The 7,520-nt window shown below is 33.8% G+C and overlaps 1 non-coding gene and 1 pseudogene across 1 annotated transcript; both read left to right on the top strand.

The window, feature by feature from the left end:
• The first annotated feature begins 418 nt into the window (after window positions 1–418).
• On the top strand, window positions 419–596 carry LOC117149436 (annotated as a pseudogene).
• Window positions 597–991: 395 nt separating this feature from the next.
• Window positions 992–4,952, top strand: LOC117149434. Its single transcript, XR_004460295.1, has one exon. It is a non-coding gene; the product is annotated as a large subunit ribosomal RNA (ribosomal RNA).
• The last annotated feature ends 2,568 nt before the right edge of the window (window positions 4,953–7,520 follow it).

Here is a 7,520-nt window from a genome sequence, read left to right as displayed (position 1 = left end):
AACTGAACAAAATTTGAAAGTAGAAGTCGAATTAAATTATTAAAATAATTTTGAATGTGTGGTATTCAAAATAAGTGTGTGTGTATATGGACCATAATATACACGCGTTGCGAATATGTATTGTTCATCTATGTTATGAGCATACGTTGGCTAATGCAACAACCTAAAATATACAATTTTGTACCTGTCATCCATCATCATTAATGTTTTATATAAATTTTGCAGTATGTGTCACCCAAAATAGCAAACCATAACCAGATTTTTATGATACATAATGCTTATATGAAATAAGACATATACATATATTTATTTTTATATAAAAATAAATTTATTGAAGGAATTGATATATGCCAGTAAATGGTGTATTTTAATTTCTTTCAATAAAAACAATATTGATATTATATAAAATGAATTATAAAACTCTAAGCGGTGGATCACTCGGCTCATGGGTCGATGAAGAACGCAGCAAACTGTGCGTCATCGTGTGAACTGCAGGACACATGAACATCGACATTTTGAACGCATATCGCAGTCCATGCTGTTATGTACTTTAATTAATTTTATAGTGCTGCTGGACTACATATGGTTGAGGGTTGTAAGACTATGCTAATTAAGTTGTTTATAAATTTTTTATAAGCATATGGTATATTATTGGATTAAATAATGATTTTATTCATAATATTAAAAAAGAAATGAAAAACATTATCTCACATTTGAATGTGAAAAACGAAGAGAAATATTTTCTTTTTCAATCAAATAATACTGAGAAATGTCTAGCATAAAAAATTGAAATATTTTTCATCTAGAATTGTCTCTTATTAATGATTCGGAAAAAGAAAAATCTTGGTTTTGTTATTATTCTTCGTTGGTTCGTTAAATGGATAAAAAATAACTTTGCTTACAAGAACTATTGGAACTATTTATAACGAATTTAATTGATTGTTTTATCATTTATATATAAAGAATTTATGGCAAAAAATAGTTATATATACAACCTCAACTCATATGGGACTACCCCCTGAATTTAAGCATATTAATTAGGGAGGAAAAGAAACTAACAAGGATTTTCTTAGTAGCGGCGAGCGAAAAGAAAACAGTTCAGCACTAAGTCACTTTGTCTATATGGCAAATGTGAGATGCAGTGTATGGAGCGTCAATATTCTAGTATGAGAAATTAATGATTTAAGTCCTTCTTAAATGAGGCCATTTACCCATAGAGGGTGCCAGGCCCGTATAACGTTAATGATTACTAGATGATGTTTCCAAAGAGTCGTGTTGCTTGATAGTGCAGCACTAAGTGGGTGGTAAACTCCATCTAAAACTAAATATAACCATGAGACCGATAGTAAACAAGTACCGTGAGGGAAAGTTGAAAAGAACTCTGAATAGAGAGTTAAACAGTACGTGAAACTGCTTAGAGGTTAAGCCCGATGAACCTGAATATCCGTTATGGAAAATTCATCATTAAAATTGTAATATTTAAATAATATTATTAAGAATAATGTGCATTTTTTCCATATAAGGACATTGTAATCTATTAGCATATCCCAAATTTATCATAAAATATAACTTATAGTTTATTCCAATTAAATTGCTTGCATTTTAACACAGAATAAATGTTATTAATTTGATAAAGTGCTGATAGATTTATATTATTACAGAGCGTTAATTTTTCGGAATTATATAATGGCATAATTATCATTGATTTTTGTGTTTATTATATGCTCTTGTATGATTAACAATGCGAAAGATTCAGGATACCTTCGGGACCCGTCTTGAAACACGGACCAAGGAGTCTAACATATGTGCAAGTTATTGGGATGTAAACCTAATAGCGTAATTAACTTGACTAATAATGGGATTAGTTTTTTAGCTATTTATAGCTAATTAACACAATCCCGGGGCGTTCTATATAGTTATGTATAATGTATATTTATATTATTTATGCCTCTAACTGGAACGTACCTTGAGCATATATGCTGTGACCCGAAAGATGGTGAACTATACTTGATCAGGTTGAAGTCAGGGGAAACCCTGATGGAAGACCGAAACAGTTCTGACGTGCAAATCGATTGTCAGAATTGAGTATAGGGGCGAAAGACCAATCGAACCATCTAGTAGCTGGTTCCTTCCGAAGTTTCCCTCAGGATAGCTGGTGCATTTTAATATTATATAAAATAATCTTATCTGGTAAAGCGAATGATTAGAGGCCTTAGGGTCGAAACGATCTTAACCTATTCTCAAACTTTAAATGGGTAAGAACCTTAACTTTCTTGATATGAAGTTCAAGGTTATGATATAATGTGCCCAGTGGGCCACTTTTGGTAAGCAGAACTGGCGCTGTGGGATGAACCAAACGTAATGTTACGGTGCCCAAATTAACAACTCATGCAGATACCATGAAAGGCGTTGGTTGCTTAAAACAGCAGGACGGTGATCATGGAAGTCGAAATCCGCTAAGGAGTGTGTAACAACTCACCTGCCGAAGCAACTAGCCCTTAAAATGGATGGCGCTTAAGTTGTATACCTATACATTACCGCTAAAGTAGATGATTTATATTACTTGTGATATAAATTTTGAAACTTTAGTGAGTAGGAAGGTACAATGGTATGCGTAGAAGTGTTTGGCGTAAGCCTGCATGGAGCTGCCATTGGTACAGATCTTGGTGGTAGTAGCAAATAATCGAATGAGACCTTGGAGGACTGAAGTGGAGAAGGGTTTCGTGTGAACAGTGGTTGATCACGAGTTAGTCGGTCCTAAGTTCAAGGCGAAAGCCGAAAATTTTCAAGTAAAACAAAAATGCCTAACTATATAAACAAAGCGAATATAATACACTTGAATAATTTTGAACGAAAGGGAATACGGTTCCAATTCCGTAACCTGTTGAGTATCCGTTTGTTATTAAATATGGGCCTCGTGCTCATCCTGGCAACAGGAACGACCATAAAGAAGCCGTCGAGAGATATCGGAAGAGTTTTCTTTTCTGTTTTATAGCCGTACTACCATGGAAGTCTTTCGCAGAGAGATATGGTAGATGGGCTAGAAGAGCATGACATATACTGTTGTGTCGATATTTTCTCCTCGGACCTTGAAAATTTATGGTGGGGACACGCAAACTTCTCAACAGGCCGTACCAATATCCGCAGCTGGTCTCCAAGGTGAAGAGTCTCTAGTCGATAGAATAATGTAGGTAAGGGAAGTCGGCAAATTAGATCCGTAACTTCGGGATAAGGATTGGCTCTGAAGATTGAGATAGTCGGGCTTGATTGGGAAACAATAACATGGTTTATGTGCTCGTTCTGGGTAAATAGAGTTTCTAGCATTTATGTTAGTTACTTGTTCCCCGGATAGTTTAGTTACGTAGCCAATTGTGGAACTTTCTTGCTAAAATTTTTAAGAATACTATTTGGGTTAAACCAATTAGTTCTTATCAATTATAACGATTATCAATTAACAATCAATTCAGAACTGGCACGGACTTGGGGAATCCGACTGTCTAATTAAAACAAAGCATTGTGATGGCCCTAGCGGGTGTTGACACAATGTGATTTCTGCCCAGTGCTCTGAATGTCAAAGTGAAGAAATTCAAGTAAGCGCGGGTCAACGGCGGGAGTAACTATGACTCTCTTAAGGTAGCCAAATGCCTCGTCATCTAATTAGTGACGCGCATGAATGGATTAACGAGATTCCTACTGTCCCTATCTACTATCTAGCGAAACCACAGCCAAGGGAACGGGCTTGGAATAATTAGCGGGGAAAGAAGACCCTTTTGAGCTTGACTCTAATCTGGCAGTGTAAGGAGACATAAGAGGTGTAGAATAAGTGGGAGATATTAGACCTCGGTTTGGTATCGTCAATGAAATACCACTACTCTTATTGTTTCCTTACTTACTTGATTAAATGGAACGTGTATCATTTCCTAGCCATTATACGGATATATTTATTATATCTTATGGTATTGGGTTTTGATGCAAGCTTCTTGATCAAAGTATCACGAGTTTGTTATATAATCGCAAACAAATTCTTTAATAAAACGATGCATTTATGTATTTTTGATTTGAAAATTTGGTATAACTCCAATTACTCAGGTATGATCCAATTCAAGGACATTGCCAGGTAGGGAGTTTGACTGGGGCGGTACATCTCTCAAATAATAACGGAGGTGTCCCAAGGCCAGCTCAGTGCGGACAGAAACCACACATAGAGCAAAAGGGCAAATGCTGACTTGATCTCGGTGTTCAGTACACACAGGGACAGCAAAAGCTCGGCCTATCGATCCTTTTGGTTTAAAGAGTTTTTAACAAGAGGTGTCAGAAAAGTTACCATAGGGATAACTGGCTTGTGGCGGCCAAGCGTTCATAGCGACGTCGCTTTTTGATCCTTCGATGTCGGCTCTTCCTATCATTGTGAAGCAAAATTCACCAAGCGTTGGATTGTTCACCCATGCAAGGGAACGTGAGCTGGGTTTAGACCGTCGTGAGACAGGTTAGTTTTACCCTACTAATGACAAAACGTTGTTGCGACAGCATTCCTGCGTAGTACGAGAGGAACCGCAGGTACGGACCAATGGCACAATACTTGTTCGAGCGAACAGTGGTATGACGCTACGTCCGTTGGATTATGCCTGAACGCCTCTAAGGTCGTATCCGTGCTGGACTGCAATGATAAATAAGGGGCAATTTGCATTGTATGGCTTCTAAACCATTTAAAGTTTATAATTTATTTTATAAACGACAATGGATGTGATGCCAATGTAATTTGTAACATAGTAAATTAGGAGGATCTTCGATCACCTGATGCCGCGCTAGTTACATATAAAAGCATTATTTAATACAATGACAAAGCCTAGAATCAATTGTAAACGACTTTTGTAACAGGCAAGGTGTTGTAAGTGGTTGAGCAGCTGCCATACTGCGATCCACTGAAGCTTATCCTTTGCTTGATGATTCGATAAATAAATGATTTTTCCTGTAGCCAAACAAACACCTCGTCATCAATTTAGTGACGCATATGATATTGTCCCTATCATATAATTTTTGATATAAAGACTTTAAAGAATTATATCAAGTTGCCAAATACCTCGTCATCAATTTAGTGACGCATATGATATTGTCCCTATCGTATAATTTTTGATATAAAGACTTTAAAGAATTCTATCACGTTGCCAAATACCTCGTCATCAATTTAGTGACGCATATGATATTGTCCCTATCATATAATTAATATAAAGACTTTAATGAATTGTGTCAAGTTGCCAAACACCTCGTCATCAATTTAGTGACGCATATGATATTGTCCCTATCATATAATTTTTGATATAAAGACTTTAAAGAATTATATCAAGTTGCCAAATACCTCGTCATCAATTTAGTGACGCATATGATATTGTCCCTATCATATAATTAATATAAAGACTTTAATGAATTGTGTCAAGTTGCCAAACACCTCGTCATCAATTTAGTGACGCATATGATATTGTCCCTATCATATAATTTTTGATATAAAAACTTTAAAGAATTGTATCAAGTTGCCAAATACCTCGTCATCAATTTAGTGACGCATATGATATTGTCCCTATCATATAATTAATATAAAGACTTTAATGAATTGTGTCAAGTTGCCAAACACCTCGTCATCAATTTAGTGACGCATATGATATTGTCCCTATCATATAATTTTTGATATAAAGACTTTAAAGAATTATATCAAGTTGCCAAATACCTCGTCATCAATTTAGTGACGCATATGATATTGTCTCTATCATATAATTAATATAAAGACTTTAATGAATTGTGTCAAGTTGCCAAACACCTCGTCATCAATTTAGTGACGCATATGATATTGTCCCTATCATATAATTTTTGATATAAAAACTTTAAAGAATTGTATCAAGTTGCCAAATACCTCGTCATCAATTTAGTGACGCATATGATATTGTCCCTATCATATAATTAATATAAAGACTTTAATGAATTGTGTCAAGTTGCCAAACACCTCGTCATCAATTTAGTGACGCATATGATATTGTCCCTATCATATAATTTTTGATATAAAAACTTTAAAGAATTGTATCAAGTTGCCAAATACCTCGTCATCAATTTAGTGACGCATATGATATTGTCCCTATCATATAATTAATATAAAGACTTTAATGAATTGTGTCAAGTTGCCAAACACCTCGTCATCAATTTAGTGACGCATATGATATTGTCCCTATCATATAATATTTGATATAAAGACTTTAAAGAATTATATCAAGTTGCCAAATACCTCGTCATCAATTTAGTGACGCATATGATATTGTCTCTATCATATAATTAATATAAAGACTTTAATGAATTGTGTCAAGTTGCCAAACACCTCGTCATCAATTTAGTGACGCATATGATATTGTCCCTATCATATAATTTTTGATATAAAGACTTTAAAGAATTCTATCAAGTTGCCAAATACCTCGTCATCAATTTAGTGACGCATATGATATTGTCTCTATCATATAATTAATATAAAGACTTTAATGATTTGTGTCACGTTGCCAAACACCTCGTCATCAATTTAGTGACGCATATGATATTGTCCCTATCATATAATTAATATAAAGACTTTTTAAAGAATTGTATCAAGTTGCCAAACACCTCGTCATCAACTACTATATTATGGTTGCGCCGACCTCTCATATTGTATTCTCTTATGTCTTCATAGGATTTTGGCAATTATACGAGTAAATTAAATAATATACATATGAAAATGATTAATTATTATATGTATAAGGGAAAAAATGCTGAAATATTCCCATATTATCTTAGTATTATAGAGGAAAGACCGTTGCCGACCTCTGATATTGTTCAAAACTTATGTATTTATATGATTTTGGCAATTATATGAGTAAATTAAATAATATACATATAAAATGATTAAATATTATATGTATAAATGTATAAAGGAAAAAATGATGAAATATTCCCACATTATCTTAGTATTATAGAGGAAAGACCGTTGCTGACCTCTGATATTGTTCAAAACTTATGTATTTATATGATTTTGGCAATAATATGAGTAAATTAAATAATATACATATGAAAATGATTAATTATTATATGTATAAATGTATAAGGGAAAAAATGCTGAAAATATTCCCATATTATCTTAGTATTATAGAGGAAAGACCGTTGCTGACCTCTGATATTGTTCAAAACTTATGTATTTATATGATTTTGGCAATTATATGAGTAAATTAAATAATATACATATGAAAATTATTAATTATTATATGTATAGGGGAAAAAATGCTGAAATATTCCCACATTCTCTTAGTATTATAGAGAAAAGCCATTATAGTGAGAGGGTATAGTAGTGTAAACGACCGGAATTACGACAGAGGGTTCAAAAACTACTATAGGTAGGCAGTGGTTGCCGACCTCTCATATTGTTCAAAACTTATGTATTCATATGATTTTGGCAATTATATGAGTAAATTAAATAATATACATATGAAAATTATTAATTATTATATGTATAG

The sequence above is a fragment of the Drosophila mauritiana genome, unplaced genomic scaffold (assembly GCF_004382145.1).
Source record: "Drosophila mauritiana strain mau12 unplaced genomic scaffold, ASM438214v1 U_211, whole genome shotgun sequence".
Lineage (NCBI taxonomy): Eukaryota > Metazoa > Arthropoda > Insecta > Diptera > Drosophilidae > Drosophila > Drosophila mauritiana.
Note: the sequence above shows the minus strand (reverse complement) of the source record. Positions and strands in the feature narration are given on the sequence as shown.